Source organism: Aulostomus chinensis, chromosome 1 (assembly GCF_037954235.1).
Source record: "Aulostomus chinensis isolate RoL2024-O1b breed Wild chromosome 1, RoL_Achi_v1.0, whole genome shotgun sequence".
In the NCBI taxonomy this organism is placed as follows: domain Eukaryota; kingdom Metazoa; phylum Chordata; class Actinopteri; order Syngnathiformes; family Aulostomidae; genus Aulostomus; species Aulostomus chinensis.
In genome coordinates this window covers 874,701-891,518 of record NC_141320.1, presented here as the reverse complement: position 1 = coordinate 891,518, position 16,818 = coordinate 874,701, and the positions used below count along the sequence as shown (strand labels likewise).

Genomic DNA, 16,818 nt, shown 5'->3' with positions numbered 1-16,818 from the left:
TTAGCAATTCTTACTAAATCACTGTCGCATCATTTTAAGATCTTTAGCAATTCTTCTGACATCACTGTCGCATTATTTTGAGGTTCGTAGCAACTCTTACTACATGACTGTCAGCATCACTTTGAGGTTATTCGAAACACTTACTACATTACTGTAAGCATCACTGACTTGATTAGCAACTATCACTACATTACTGTTAGCATCATTTTGAGTTCATTAGCAATTCTTCTGACATCACTGTCGCAATATTTTGAGGTTCGTAGCAACTTTTACTACATTACTGTCGCATTGTTTTGAGGTTCGTAGCAACTCTCACTACATGACTGTCAGCATCACTTTGAGGTTATTGGAAACTTTCACTCCATTACTTTTAGCATCATTTTGAGTTCATGAGCAATTCTTACTACATCACTGTCGCATCATTTTGAGATCATGAGCAATTCTTCTGACATCACTGTCACATTATTTTGAGGTTCGTAGCAACTCTAACTACATTACTGTTGCTTTATTTAAAGGTTCGTAGCAACTCTTACTACATTACTGTCAGCATTACTTTGATTTTATTAGCAATTCTCACGACATCACTGTAGCATTGAATTGAGTTCATTAGCAACTCTGACTAAATGACTGTCAGCATCACTTTGAGGTTGTTCGAAACTCTGACTACATTACTGTAAGCATCACTGAGTTTCTTAGCAACTATCACTACATTACTGTTAGCATCATTTTGAGTTTATTAGCAATTCTTCCGACATCACTGTCCCATTATTTTAAGGTTCGTAGCAACTCTTACTACATCACTGTCAGCATCACTTTGAGGTTGTTCGAAACTCTTACTACATTACTGTTAGCATCACTGACTTGATTAGCAACTACCACTACATTACTCTTAGCATCATCTTGAGTTCATTAGCAATTCTTCCGACATCACTGTCGCAATATTTTGAGGTTCGTAGCAACTTTTCCTACATTACTTTCGCGTTATTTTGAGGTTCGTATAAACTCCTACTACATGACTGTCAGCATCACTTTGAGGTTATTTGAAAGTTTCACTGCATTACTGTTAGCATCACTGACTTGATTAGCAACTACCACTACATTACTGTTTGCATCATTTTGAGTTCATGAGCAATTCTTCTGACATCACTGTCACATTATTTTGAGGTTCGTAGCAACTCTTAGTACGTGACTGTCAGCATCACTTTGAGGTTATTCGAAACGTTCACTCCATTACTGTTAGCATCATTTTGAGTTCATTAGCAATTCTTACTAAATCACTGTCGCATCATTTTGAGATCATTAGCAATTCTTCTGACATCACTGTCACATTATTTTGAGGTTCGTAGCAAGTCTTACTACATTATTGTTGCATTATTTTAAGGTTCGTAGCAACTCTTACTACATTACTGTCAGCATCACTTTGAGTTTATTAGCAACTATCACTACATTACTGTGAGCATCATTTTGAGTTCATGAGCAATTCTCACGACATCACTGTAGCATTGAATTGAGTTCATTAGCAACTCTTACTAAATGACTGTCAGCATCACTTTGAGGTTGTTCGAAACTCTGACTACATTACTGTAAGCATCACTGAGTTTCTTAGCAACTATCACTACATGACTGTTAGCATCATCTTGAGTTCATTAGCAATTCTTTCGACATCACTGTCGTATTTATTTTTAGGTTCGTAGCAACTTTAACTACATTACTGTCTTATTATTTTGAGGTTCGTAGCAACTCTTAGTACATGACTGTCAGCATCACTTTGAGGTTGTTCGAAACTCTTACTACATTACTGTAAGCATCACTGAGTTTCTTAGCAACTATCACTACCTTACTGTTAGCATCATCTTGAGTTCATTAGCAATTCTTCCGACATCACTGTCGCAATATTTTGACGTTCGTAGCAACTCTTACTACATGACTGTCAGCATCACTTTGAGGTTATTCGAAACACTCACTACATTACTGTAAGCATCACTGAGTTGATTAGCAAGTATCACTACATTACTGTTAGCATCATTTTGAGTTCATTAGCAATTCTTCCGACATCACTGTCGCGATATTTTGAGGTTCGTAGCAACACTTACTACATGACTGTCAGCATCACTTTGAGGTTATTCGAAAGTTTCACTCCATTACTGTTAGCATCATTTTGAGTTCATTAGCAATTCTTTCTACATCACTGTCGCATCATTTTGAGACCATTAGCAATTCTTCCGACATCACTGTCGCAATATTTTGAGGTTCGTAGCAACTCTTACTACATTACTGTTGCATTATTTGAGGTTCGTAGCAACTCTTACTACATTAATGTTGCATTATTTTTAGGTTCGTAGCAACTCTTACTACATTACTGTCAGCATCACTTTGAGTTTATTAGCAACTATCACTACATTACTGTTAGCATCATTTTGAGTTGTTGAGAAATTCTCACGACATCACTGTAGCATTAAATTGAGTTCATTAGCAACTCTTACTAAAAGGCTGTCAGCATCACTTTGAGGTTATTCGAAAGTTTCACTCCATTACTGTTAGCATCATCTTGAGTTCATTAGCAATTCTTCCGACATCACTGTCGCAATATTTTGAGGTTCGTAGCAACTTTTACTACATTACTGTCGCATTATTTTTAGATTCGTAGCAACTCTTAGTACATGACTGTCAGCATGACTTTGAGGTTATTCGAAACTTTCACTCCATCACTGTCGCATCATTTTGAGATCTTTAGCAATTCTTCCGACATCACTGTAGTATTATTTTGTGGTAAGTAGCAACTCTTACTACATGACTGTCAGCATCACTTTGAGGTTGTTCGAAACACTTACTACATTTCTGTCAGCATCACTTTGAGATCATGAGCAACTATCACTACATTACTTTTAGCATCATTTTGAGTTTATTAGCAATTCTTACTCCATCACTGTCGCAACATTTTGAGATCATTAGCAATTCTTCCAACATCACTGTCGCATTATTCACGTTCGAAGCAACCCTCACTACATGACTGTCAGCATCACTGATTTTATTAGCAACTATCACTACATTACTCTTAGCATCATTTTGAGTTCATTAGCAATTCTTATGACATCACTGTAGCATCATTTTGAGATCATTAGCAATTCTTCCGACATTACTTTCGCATTATTTTGAGTTCATTAGCAATTCCTACGACATCACTGTAGCATTATTTTGAGGTTATTAGCAACTCTTACTACATTACTGTCAGCATCACTGAGTTTATTAGCAACTCTCACTACATTACTGTTAGCATCATTTTGAGTTCATTAGCAATTCTTCCGACATCACTGTCGCAATATTTTGAGGTTCGTAGCAACACTTACTACATGACTGTCAGCATCACTTTGAGGTTATTCGAAAGTTTCACTCCATTACTGTTAGCATCATTTTGAGTTCATTAGCAATTCTTACTACATCACTGTCGCATCATTTTGAGACCATTAGCAATTCTTCCGACATCACTGTCGCAATATTTTGAGGTTCGTAGCAACTCTTACTACATTACTGTTGCATTATTTTGAGGTTCGTAGCAACTCTTACTACATTACTGTTGCATTATTTTGAGGTTCGTAGCAACTCTTATTACATTACTGTCAGCATCACTTTGAGTTTATTAGCAACTATCACTACATTACTGTTAGCATCATTTTGAGTTGTTGAGAAATTCTCACGACATCACTGTAGCATTAAATTGAGTTCATTAGCAATTCTTACTAAAAGGCTGTCAGCATCACTTTGAGGTTATTCGAAAGTTTCACTCCATTACTGTTAGCATCATCTTGAGTTCATTAGCAATTCTTTCGACATCACTGTCGTATTTATTTTTAGGTTCGGAGCAACTTTAACTACATTACTGTCGCATTATTTTGAGGTTCGTAGCAACTCTTAGTACATGACTGTCAGCATCACTTTGAGGTTATTCGAAACGTTCACTCCATTACTGTTAGCATCATTTTGAGTTCATTAGCAATTCTTACTAAATCACTGTCGCATCATTTTGAGATCATTAGCAATTCTTCTGACATCACCGTCAAATTATTTTGAGGTTCGTAGCAAGTCTTACTACATTATTGTTGCATTATTTTAAGGTTCGTAGCAACTCTTACTACATTACTGTAAGCATCACTGAGTTTCTTAGCAACTATCACTACATGACTGTTAGCATCATCTTGAGTTCATTAGCAATTCTTCCGACATCACTGTCGTATTTATTTTTAGGTTCGTAGCAACTTTAACTACATTACTGTCTTATTATTTTGAGGTTCGTAGCAACTCTTAGTACATGACTGTCAGCATCACTTTGAGGTTGTTCGAAACTCTTACTACATTACTGTAAGCATCACTGAGTTTCTTAGCAACTATCACTACCTTACTGTTAGCATCATTTTGAGTTCATTAGCAATTCTTCCGACATCACTGTCGCAATATTTTGAGGTTCGTAGCAACTCTTACTACATGACTGTCAGCATCACTTTGAGGTTATTCGAAACACTCACTACATTACTGTAAGCATCACTGAGTTGATTAGCAAGTATCACTACATTACTGTTAGCATCAGTTTGAGTTCATTAGCAATTCTTCCGACATCACTGTCGCAATATTTTGAGGTTCGTCGCAACACTTACTACATGACTGTCAGCATCACTTTGAGGTTATTCGAAAGTTTCACTCCATTACTGTTAGCATCATTTTGAGTTCATTAGCAATTCTTTCCACATCACTGTCGCATCATTTTGAGACCATTAGCAATTCTTCCGACATCACTGTCGCAATATTTTGAGGTTCGTAGCAACTCTTTCTACATTACTGTTGCATTATTTTGAGGTTCGTAGCAACTCTTACTACATTACTGTTGCATTATTTTGAGGTTCGTAGCAACTCTTACTACATTACTGTCAGCATCACTTTGAGTTTTTTAGCAACTATCACTACATTACTATTAGCATCATTTTGAGTTGTTGAGAAATTCTCACGACATCACTGTAGCATTAAATTGAGTTCATTAGCAACTCTTACTAAAAGGCTGTCAGCATCACTTTGAGGTTATTCGAAAGTTTCACTCCATTACTGTTAGCATCATCTTGAGTTCATGAGCAATTCTTCCGACATCACTGTCGCAATATTTTGAGGTTCGTAGCAACTTTTACTACATTACTGTCGCATTATTTTTAGATTCGTAGCAACTCTTAGTACATGACTGTCAGCATGACTTTGAGGTTATTCGAAACTTTCACTCCATCACTGTCGCATCATTTTGAGATCTTTAGCAATTCTTCCGACATCACTGTAGTATTATTTTGTGGTAAGTAGCAACTCTTACTACATGACTGTCAGCATCACTTTGAGGTTGTTCGAAACACTTACTACATTTCTGTCAGCATCACTTTGAGATCATGAGCAACTATCACTACATTACTTTTAGCATCATTTTGAGTTTATTAGCAATTCTTACTCCATCACTGTCGCAACATTTTGAGATCATTAGCAATTCTTCCAACATCACTGTCGCATTATTTACGTTCGAAGCAACTCTCACTACATGACTGTCAGCATCACTGATTTTATTAGCAACTATCACTACATTACTCTTAGCATCATTTTGAGTTCATTAGCAATTCTTATGACATCACTGTAGCATCATTTTGAGATCATTAGCAATTCTTCCGACATTACTTTCGCATTATTTTGAGTTCATTAGCAATTCGTACGACATCACTGTAGCATTATTTTGAGGTTATTAGTAACTCTTACTACATTACTGTCAGCATCACTGAGTTTATTAGCAACTCTCACTACATTACCGTTAGCATCATTTTGAGTTCATTAGCAATTCTTCCAACATCACTGTCGCAATATTTTGAGGTTCGTAGCAACACTTACTACATGACTGTCAGCATCACTTTGAGGTTATTCGAAAGTTTCACTCCATTACTGTTAGCATCATTTTGAGATCATTAGCAATTCTTCCGACATTACTTTCGCATTATTTTGAGTTCATTAGCAATTCCTACGACATCACTGTAGCATTATTTTGAGGTTATTAGTAACTCTTACTACATTACTGTCAGCATCACTGAGTTTATTAGCAACTCTCACTACATTACTGTTAGCATCATTTTGAGTTCATTAGCAATTCTTCCGACATCACTGTCGCAATATTTTGAGGTTCGTAGCAACTCTTACTACATTACTGTTGCATTATTTTGAGGTTCGTAGCAACTCTTACTACATTACTGTTGCATTATTTTGAGGTTCGTAGCAACTCTTACTACATTACTGTCAGCATCACTTTGAGTTTATTAGCAACTATCACTACATTACTGTTAGCATCATTTTGAGTTGTTGAGAAATTCTCACGACATCACTGTAGCATTAAATTGAGTTCATTAGCAACTCTTACTAAAAGGCTGTCAGCATCACTTTGAGGTTATTCGAAAGTTTCACTCCATTACTGTTAGCATCATCTTGAGTTCATTAGCAATTCTTCCGACATCACTGTCGCAATATTTTGAGGTTCGTAGCAACTTTTACTACATTACTGTCGCATTATTTTTAGATTCGTAGCAACTCTTAGTACATGACTGTCAGCATGACTTTGAGGTTATTCGAAACTTTCACTCCATCACTGTCGCATCATCTTGAGTTCATTAGCAATTCTTTCGACATCACTGTCGTATTTATTTTTAGGTTCGTAGCAACTTTAACTACATTACTGTCGCATTATTTTTCGGTTCGTAGCAACTCTTAGTACATGACTGTCAGCATCACTTTGAGGTTATTCGAAACGTTCACTCCATTACTGTTAGCATCATTTTGAGTTCATTAGCAATTCTTACTAAATCACTGTCGCATCATTTTGAGATCATTAGCAATTCTTCTGACATCACTGTCACATTATTTTGAGGTTCGTAGCAACTCTTACTACATTACTGTTGCATTATTTTAAGGTTCGTAGCAACTCTTACTACATTACTGTAAGCATCACTGAGTTTCTTAGCAACTATCACTACATGACTGTTAGCATCATCTTGAGTTCATTAGCAATTCTTCCGACATCACTGTCGTATTTATTTTTAGGTTCGTAGCAACTTTAACTACATTACTGTCTCATTATTTTGAGGTTCGTAGCAACTCTTAGTACATGACTGTCAGCATCACTTTGAGGTTGTTCGAAACTCTTACTACATTACTGTAAGCATCACTGAGTTTCTTAGCAACTATCACTAACTTACTGTTAGCATCATCTTGAGTTCATTAGCAATTCTTCCGACATCACTGTCGCAATATTTTGAGGTTCGTAGCAACTCTTACTACATGACTGTCAGCATCACTTTGAGGTTATTCGAAACACTCACTACATTACTGTAAGCATCACTGAGTTGATTAGCAAGTATCACTACATTACTGTTAGCATCATTTTGAGTTCATTAGCAATTCTTCCGACATCACTGTCGCAATATTTTGAGGTTCGTCGCAACTCTTACTACATTACTGTTGCATTATTTTAAGGTTCGTAGCAACTCTTACTACATTACTGTAAGCATCACTGAGTTTCTTAGCAACTATCACTACATGACTGTTAGCATCATCTTGAGTTCATTAGCAATTCTTCCGACATCACTGTCGCAATATTTTGAGGTTCGTAGCAACTCTTACTACAAGACTGTCAGCATCACTTTGAGGTTATTCGAAACACTCACTACATTACTGTAAGCATCACTGAGTTGATTAGCAAGTATCACTACATTACTGTTAGCATCATTTTGAGTTCATTAGCAATTCTTCCGACATCACTGTCGCAATATTTTGAGGTTCGTCGCAACACTTACTACATGACTGTCAGCATCACTTTGAGGTTATTCGAAAGTTTCACTCCATTACTGTTAGCATCATTATGAGTTCATTAGCAATTCTTTCTACATCACTGTCGCATCATTTTGAGACCATTAGCAATTCTTCCGACATCACTGTCGCAATATTTTGAGGTTCGTAGCAACTCTTACTACATTACTGTTGCATTATTTTGAGGTTCGTAGCAACTCTTACTACATTACTGTCAGCATCACTTTGAGTTTATTAGCAACTATCACTACATTACTGTTAGCATCATTTTGAGTTGTTGAGGAATTCTCACGACATCACTGTAGCATTAAATTGAGTTCATTAGCAACTCTTACTAAAAGGCTGTCAGCATCACTTTGAGGTTATTCGAAAGTTTCACTCCATTACTGTTAGCATCATCTTGAGTTCATTAGCAATTCTTCCGACATCACTGTCGCAATATTTTGAGGTTCGTAGCAACTTTTACTACATTACTGTCGCATTATTTTTAGATTCGTAGCAACTCTTAGTACATGACTGTCAGCATGACTTTGAGGTTATTCGAAACTTTCACTCCATCACTGTCGCATCATTTTGAGATCTTTAGCAATTCTTCCGACATCACTGTAGTATTATTTTGTGGTAAGTAGCAACTCTTACTACATGACTGTCAGCATCACTTTGAGGTTGTTCGAAACACTTACTACATTTCTGTCAGCATCACTTTGAGATCATGAGCAACTATCACTACATTACTGTTAGCATCATTTTGAGTTTATTAGCAATTCTTACTCCATCACTGTCGCAACATTTTGAGATCATTAGCAATTCTTCCAACATCACTGTCGCATTATTTACGTTCGAAGCAACTCTCACTACATGACTGTCAGCATCACTGATTTTATTAGCAACTATCACTACATTACTCTTAGCATCATTTTGAGTTCATTAGCAATTCTTATGACATCACTGTAGCATCATTTTGAGTTCATTAGCAATTCTTCCGACATTACTTTCGCATTATTTTGAGTTCATTAGCAATTCCTACGACATCACTGTAGCATTATTTTGAGGTTATTAGTAACTCTTACTACATTACTGTCAGCATCACTGAGTTTATTAGCAACTCTCACTACATTACTGTTAGCATCATTTTGAGTTCATTAGCAATTCTTCCGACATCACTGTCGCAATATTTTGAGGTTCGTAGCAACACTTACTACATGACTGTCAGCATCACTTTGAGGTTATTCGAAAGTTTCACTCCATTACTGTTAGCATCATTTTGAGTTCATTAGCAATTCTTTCTACATCACTGTCGCATCATTTTGAGACCATTAGCAATTCTTCCGACATCACTGTCGCAATATTTTGAGGTTCGTAGCAACTCTTACTACATTACTGTTGCATTATTTTGAGGTTCGTAGCAACTCTTACTACATTACTGTCAGCATCACTTTGAGTTTATTAGCAACTATCACTACATTACTGTTAGCATCATTTTGAGTTGTTGAGAAATTCTCACGACATCACTGTAGCATTAAATTGAGTTCATTATCAACTCTTACTAAAAGGCTGTCAGCATCACTTTGAGGTTATTCGAAAGTTTCACTCCATTACTGTTAGCATCATCTTGAGTTCATTAGCAATTCTTCCGACATCACTGTCGCAATATTTTGAGGTTCGTAGCAACTTTTACTACATTACTGTCGCATTATTTTTAGATTCGTAGCAACTCTTAGTACATGACTGTCAGCATGACTTTGAGGTTATTCGAAACTTTCACTCCATCACTGTCGCATCATTTTGAGATCTTTAGCAATTCTTCCGACATCACTGTAGTATTATTTTGTGGTAAGTAGCAACTCTTACTACATGACTGTCAGCATCACTTATAGGTTGTTCGAAACACTTACTACATTTCTGTCAGCATCACTTTGAGATCATGAGCAACTATCACTACATTACTGTTAGCATCATTTTGAGTTTATTCGCAATTCTTACTCCATCACTGTCGCAACATTTTGAGATCATTAGCAATTCTTCCAACATCACTGTCGCATTATTTACGTTCGAAGCAACTCTCACTACATGACTGTCAGCATCACTGATTTTATTAGCAACTATCACTACATTACTCTTAGCATCATTTTGAGTTCATTAGCAATTCTTATGACATCACTGTAGCATCATTTTGAGATCATTAGCAATTCTTCCGACATTACTTTCGCATTATTTTGAGTTCATTAGCAATTCCTACGACATCACTGTAGCATTATTTTGAGGTTATTAGTAACTCTTACTACATTACTGTCAGCATCACTGAGTTTATTAGCAACTCTCACTACATTACTGTTAGCATCATTTTGAGTTCATTTGCAATTCTTCCGACATCACTGTCGCAATATTTTGAGTTTCGTAGCAACACTTACTACATGAATGTCAACATCACTTTGAGGTTATTCGAAAGTTTCACTCCATTACTGTTAGCATCATTTTGAGTTCATTAGCAATTCTTACTACATCACTGTCGCATCATTTTGAGATCATTAGCAATTCTTCCGACATCACTGTCGCAATATTTTGAGGTTCGTAGCAACTCTTACTACATTACTGTTGCATTATTTTAAGGTTCGTAGCAACTCTTACTACATTACTGTCAGCATCACTTTGAGTTTATTAGCAACTATCACTACATTACTGTTAGCATAATTTTGAGTTGTTGAGCAATTCTCACAACATCACTGTAGCATTAAATTGAATTCATTAGCAACTCTTACTAAATGACTGTCGCATTTTTTGGAGGTTCGTAGCAACTGTTACTACATCACTGTCAGCATTACTTTGAGGTTATTCGAAACTTTCACTACATTACTGTTCGCATCATTTTGAGTTCATTAGCACTTCTTCCGACATCACTGTATCATTATTTTGTGGTTAGTAGCAACTCTTACTACATGACTGTCAGCATCACTTTGAGGTTGTTCGAAACTTTCACTTCATTACTGAAAGAATCACTGAGTTTATTAGCAACTATCACTACATTACTGTTAGCATCATTTTGAGTTCATTAGTAATTCTTACTACATCACTGTCGCATCATTTTGAGATCATTGGCAATGTTTCCAACATCACTGTCGCATTATTTTGAGGTTCGTAGCAACTCTTACTACATCACTGTCAGCATTACTTTGAGGTTATTCGAAACTTTCACTACATTACTGTTAGCATCATTTTGAGTTCATTAGCAATTTTTACAACATCATTGTAGCATTATTTTGAGTTCATTAGCAACTCTTTCTCCATTACTGTCGCATCATTTTGAGATCATGAGCAATTCTTCCGACATCACTGTTTTGAGGTTTTGAGGTACCTTTGTTTGTAACCTCTTCCCCACTGATCCTGGATCTGCTCGAGGTTCCTGCCTGTTAAAAGGAAGGTTTTTATCACCACTGTTGCAGGATGTGCTGCTGATGGAGAATTGTTGGCTATAAACTCATTGAACTCACTCCAAGTCAATAGTTTTGAGCAAACTCACGACTCCTGATGTTTAACTCAATTGTTTGTTAAACACAGAGATCCAGGTGTAGTCCCTCTATGTTCATCCACTAAACTAGAATAGAGTTCTCCTCTTTCCATGGTGGAACAAAGAAGGGGGAGGGTCAATAAGAATATGATCTTTGGACGTTACAGCATCTAAAGACTCAAATCCATATTTCAGGATACATATTTGAGAGGGAGGAAACAGTGATGGGAGGCTGGAGGCTTGAAGGGCTTGATTTTTAGTGGCCAGTGAAGCCACCTTTTGCTGGCTGAGTTCCAGAGACTCATGGAGGCTCTTTGTGGAGGATTTCCACGAGAGAGTCCAGCATCGAAACTTGTTAGTTTCCTGTCAACTGAGTCCAGGATCTCCCCGAGGTCCTTATTGGGTGATGAGGGTGCGCTGGACGGTCGGCTTCTTTTGGGAAGTGGGGTCACCACGTTACCGGTCCTCCCCATGACGGGTCGGTGGCAGCACTCGTCTACGTTCTCCTGCAGACTTTCTGCGGTTCCTTCTTCCAGATTTTATTGATGAGGATTGTTGTGGATGAGAGAATTGAAAATTCTTACTGCAGTTTGAGGTTTTGATGATTCAAACTGTGTAGATTGGCGTTAAGAAGTTAGCTTGTTAGGATAAATTCAGGTGTGAGCCACCACACTGAATCAGGCACAGGTAGGACGTTCACCCTGACATAGAACATCAACAGTTTAACGTTGCTGGCAGGACTCCAACCTGAGCAGGGACACCCCAATGGATTTCTAGTCCATCGCCTTCACCACTCAGCCACAACAACCACATTCACACACACATTTGAAGAGGATGGATATCCACAAAATGATCTTAATTTCTGTCACAAGCCCATTTGTGTGAGGTCCTATTTTCTCTTTTTCAGCATTCCTTTGTTTCCAGGTCTCTAATAAGTGCAGAATTACAAAGACAAGCAAGCTGGATCCATCCTGGGCAGGTGATATGAGCCATTGACCACTGGCCAGAGACCCTGGCACAGACGTTGGGGATGGTGAGAGAGAGCATTTCTACAATTATATTCTACATTTATAGAAGTCTACAATCCTACAATTTCATTGAGCAGACGCTTTTGTCCACAGCCACGTACGTACATCACATGTATAGAATATATATGTTCCTCTTTCATCTACTGATTAACCACTAAATGCAGTCAAATGCCAGTAAATTCTGAGCATTTATTCATTATTCATGATTATTCATTATTTTTGAATCCATTTTCACTGTCACTCTTCTGTTCATTTTCAGTTTGATTCATAAAAATGAACAAACTTTGACGTGTTTTCTTCTCTTGTGTGTCAACAACTTTGGATTGAATCTCCTGACAAACAGACCACATGACCAGGAGGAAGTGTTGTTGGTGAGTTTGGCCCCTGAGCTCAAGACAGTTGGGACCAATAAAGGACAGCTTCCAATGCAGCTGTGAAGCCTCGTTGTCAGCTGGGAGGAACGACAGGTGTCTCCCTCTAGTGGCTCCTCACAGCAACACCAGCCTCATTTCATTCACATGCATCCACCACCTCACTACCAAAGGCCAGTTGGGCCTGGACAGACAGGAGAGTTTCAAGTGTTGGACAAAGGTCTTTAAGATGTTCTTATTAATTCTATAACATCTGAGATTAAAATCTATGGAATTACAACCAACAAGCAGCCAAACACCTGATCAGATGCTCCCTCATCAGGCTGAGAAGAATCAATCTAAACTGGGATGAAGAAAATTAACTGAGAGGAGAAACCTCCTGATTGGATGACATGGACCCACCTGATCCATGTCAGCCTTGTTGGAGCAGAAAGAGGTGGATCAGAGGAATCAGTGGATCAAGACTCAGGTGGCAGATGAAGAATCTCTGTATTCACAATGGAGTCAGAGAAATCTTCCAACGTGAGAGAACGTGACAGACCATTTTATACTGAAGACAGGCTGTGTGTGTGTGTGTGTGTGCATGTGTGTGTGTGTGTGTGTGTGTGTGTGTGTGTGTGTGTGTGTGTGTGTTTATGTGCAGACTTTTCCCTGGAACAACGTTTTTTATTTGAAGCAAGAAAGCAAGAGCCTCCAGATCAAAGTCAGAATTGATGATGATGTCATCAGGGCTTTGATAGTGTATTTATTTGTACCTAGAATTCTGTCTTTGATCTCAGGAGGATGTGAGAGAAACTCAACTTTAAAAAGTATATGAGAGCATTCAGCTTGGTTAGAAAACATTTTGACTGTTCAACAGTAGAGTTTGTTAGAAACAGTTTACAACACTCAGAATTAAATTGAAGATACAAAAACCTTCCACACTTAAATCCTGTCTCTAACTTCAAACTGGGGATGAACATTTTTATAATCAATCTGTCTCTATGTGATGGCCCTGCCATGGACTGGTGACCTGTCCAGGATAAACCCCGCCCCTCACCTGAGGGATAGGCTCCACCCCCACGAACCATTGCAGATCATCAATAACCAAAGCTACTAAGGAGGATTACAGAGTTTGGGAGTCAGTGACTTAATAGAGTCTAACAAAGGGTTGGACCTGAATGAGACAGTCACCCTTCAACATGGGGCCATGGCAGAGTGAACCAAGAACACTACAATGGGGGTGAGAGTGGAGCCATGATGGACTCACAGTTCATCACCTCCACCATCATGTGGACCACCTGATCACCTCTCCCTCAACCTCTAAATAACTCATTCCCTGACCAGGAATCGAACCCGGGCCGCGGCGGTGAAAGCGCCGAATCCTAGCCACTAGACCATCAGGGACCACACTGAGCTCTCCAACAACAGAGACTATAGACAATGACTCAAGAACACAGGACTCTGTGGTCTCAGCTTGAGATGCAGAAGGTCCACCAAGACCACCAGACACCTCAGCCCCCTAAAGACAGTCCACCCCCAGGATCCTGCCCCCTCTGCTCCAACTCAGCCCTCCATTCATAACGTGACTTTCGCTACGTCCGAACTGCCAAGTACCAACCTACGTCCTCCTGCTACGACCTGAACATGGCGGCACCACTCAGACACCCGAGAAGATTGGTGGGGAAGCACGACCTCTGCTGGCAGAGCACAGACACCGCAATTAGGTAGACAGCACCAACGAAAGCCCCACCTGCTGGCCTGACTGTGGTACTGCACTCCACTCTGAACGCACCCTTCACTCATTCTCTATTATTAAGCACGTTAACGCACCTGTAAAGGTGTGTTCACATTATATACATATTATATATTTATGCTTGGCCGTTTTTGATGAACTTGGGCGGTACTCTGGTGCAAAGATGAGGTCATGGAGCTGATCTGGGAGCAGTCCTGATGTTAAATGCTGTGATGAAGGACAGTGTAGAGGAAAAATGCGTCAAATTTAAATTTTAAACAGTTTAACGTTGTTGGCAGGACTCCAACCTGAGCAGGGAGACCCCAATGGATTTCTAGTCCATCGCCTTCACCACTCGGCCACAACGACCACATTCACACACTTTTGTAGGAGACTGAAATTAGACAATGAAAGTTCATGTCAGCACAGTCAAACATTTTTTGTCCTCTCTCAAAGACAAACTATTTGTGTGTGTGTGTGTGTGTGTGTGTGTGTGTGTGTGTGTGTGTGTGTGTGTGTGTGTGTGTGTGTGTGTCAGTGTTGTGACTGAGCGGTGAAGAAGACGACCTTCTGACTCCATTTTCTTTGTTGCTCTTCTATCAGTTCCTCAGTTTCTCTCATCAAGTGAAGCAGCTTTGACAGGTTTACTTCTCTGTGTGTTCACAACTTTGGTCTTTAAACTCCTGACAAACTCACCACGTCACACATTTGGTGAATTAAAGCAACAAATAATGACATCATGATGATTCAGGTTCGGGGGGCACGGCCTGGAGGAAGAGTGGCCGTCTAGCAGAGTTGCTGGTTCAGTTCTCACTTCAGCTGGTGACCATGTTGAAGTGTCCTTGAGCAAGACACTGAGCCCCTCATTGCCCCTGATGACCAGCATCCAAGACCAACAAGCTTCTGATTGGCTCTGATTCTCTGAGCCAAAATCCAACACAGGAAACAGAAACTCTTGAGGTTGTCTCACTTTTTTTAAAGAAACTCAGCACAGGACAGTGATAGGAGGCTGGTTTCCTTGATGTGGGCTTCACCTCCACTGTTGTCCACATTTAAATGCTGGCTGATGCTGGTCCCCTGTTGAAACCTGGACCAGACCAGGGACCTTCAGACCTTCGGTCTAACGCTGTTCCAGCATTGGATGAAAAAGTCTGGTCCTCTCATCTTCTTCAACATTGACTTGTTCTACCAGGACAAGAGAATCTGAGCTTGGGTGTCATTTAGCAGTCAAAGGCTTGTTAAACTGGTCAACATCAGCTGGTGTTCACTCTGATGATGTAGCGATGGTCTGGATTCTTCCTTCTGGAGCACCAAGCTGCTGGGAAGAAGCCTGATGATGTCAGAGTTGTGTTCAGTGGCTCCTGCTGGGTCCATTTCTGACAAATGGGCTCCAAAGAGTTCAGCTGTTTCAAAGGCTAAGAGAAAGCAGCACATCATGGCGGTCAGGAGACGAGGTGGCCGAGTGGTTAAGGTGATGGACTGCTGATCCATTGAGCTCTGCAGGCGTGGGTTCCAATCCCATCCTCGTCGTAGGAGACTTTGGTTTCTGCTCCTAGATTCTGGAACGACTCTGAACTGTGAGGCTTTGCAAGAGGAGATTCTGCAGCACCTGAGAGCTGCAGTTCCAGGACCCCACAGCACCACCTACTGAATTGGATGATAAAATGCATTTGTTGGACTTTTGTTTTTTGGTGACAGCGCCACCTATCAAATTAGATGATAGCAAAATACTACTTTCTAACTGTAGTATTAAAGGTTTATTCATTCATTTTAAACTTTTTGGAGGAAACACCTGTAAATTAACCAGCAGTTACTGGTGATGCTTCACAGTTTCCAAGCTCAAACGGCCTCCTGCTTGTTGGACTCACAATTTCCAAAAAATGTAGACATCAAAAGTCAAATCATGTTTTTGTTTGGTTTTGTGTTGTTTTGTTTTTTACTGGAGGAAAACTTCAAATTGTGATGATGTGTCTGACTTAGAAACTGAACCCCCAAAAATCAAAAAGTCTCCTTCTTCTGGGCCGTGATCTCTGAGCTGATCATGATTGATCTCATCAATAATCCTTGGCAGCCGACCAGTCACACACAGCCCCCCCCCCACACACACACACTGAGACATGCAGCAGCTCACAGTAACTGCCTCAGTCACACAGCAGATAGACTCCTTTCTATAACAAGATAAGCAGTAGAAAATGGATGGAAGTGATGATGAACTGATGAACAGGTGATTTGTCCAAAAGTCAACATCAGATTCATTTCCAATCTGTGGAAGCAGTTTCATCTTGAGGTTCCAGGTAAGAACAGCCAGCTGTGGGCTGACACACATCTCTTCAG

The 16,818-nt window shown here is 39.2% G+C and overlaps 1 non-coding gene across 1 annotated transcript; it reads right to left on the bottom strand.

Annotated features, from left to right (window-relative positions):
* Nucleotides 1-14,084: 14,084 nt before the first annotated feature.
* trnae-uuc (transfer RNA glutamic acid (anticodon UUC)) lies at nucleotides 14,085-14,156 on the bottom strand. Its single transcript has one exon. It is a non-coding gene; the product is annotated as a tRNA-Glu (tRNA).
* Between the last annotated feature and the right edge of the window lie 2,662 nt (nucleotides 14,157-16,818).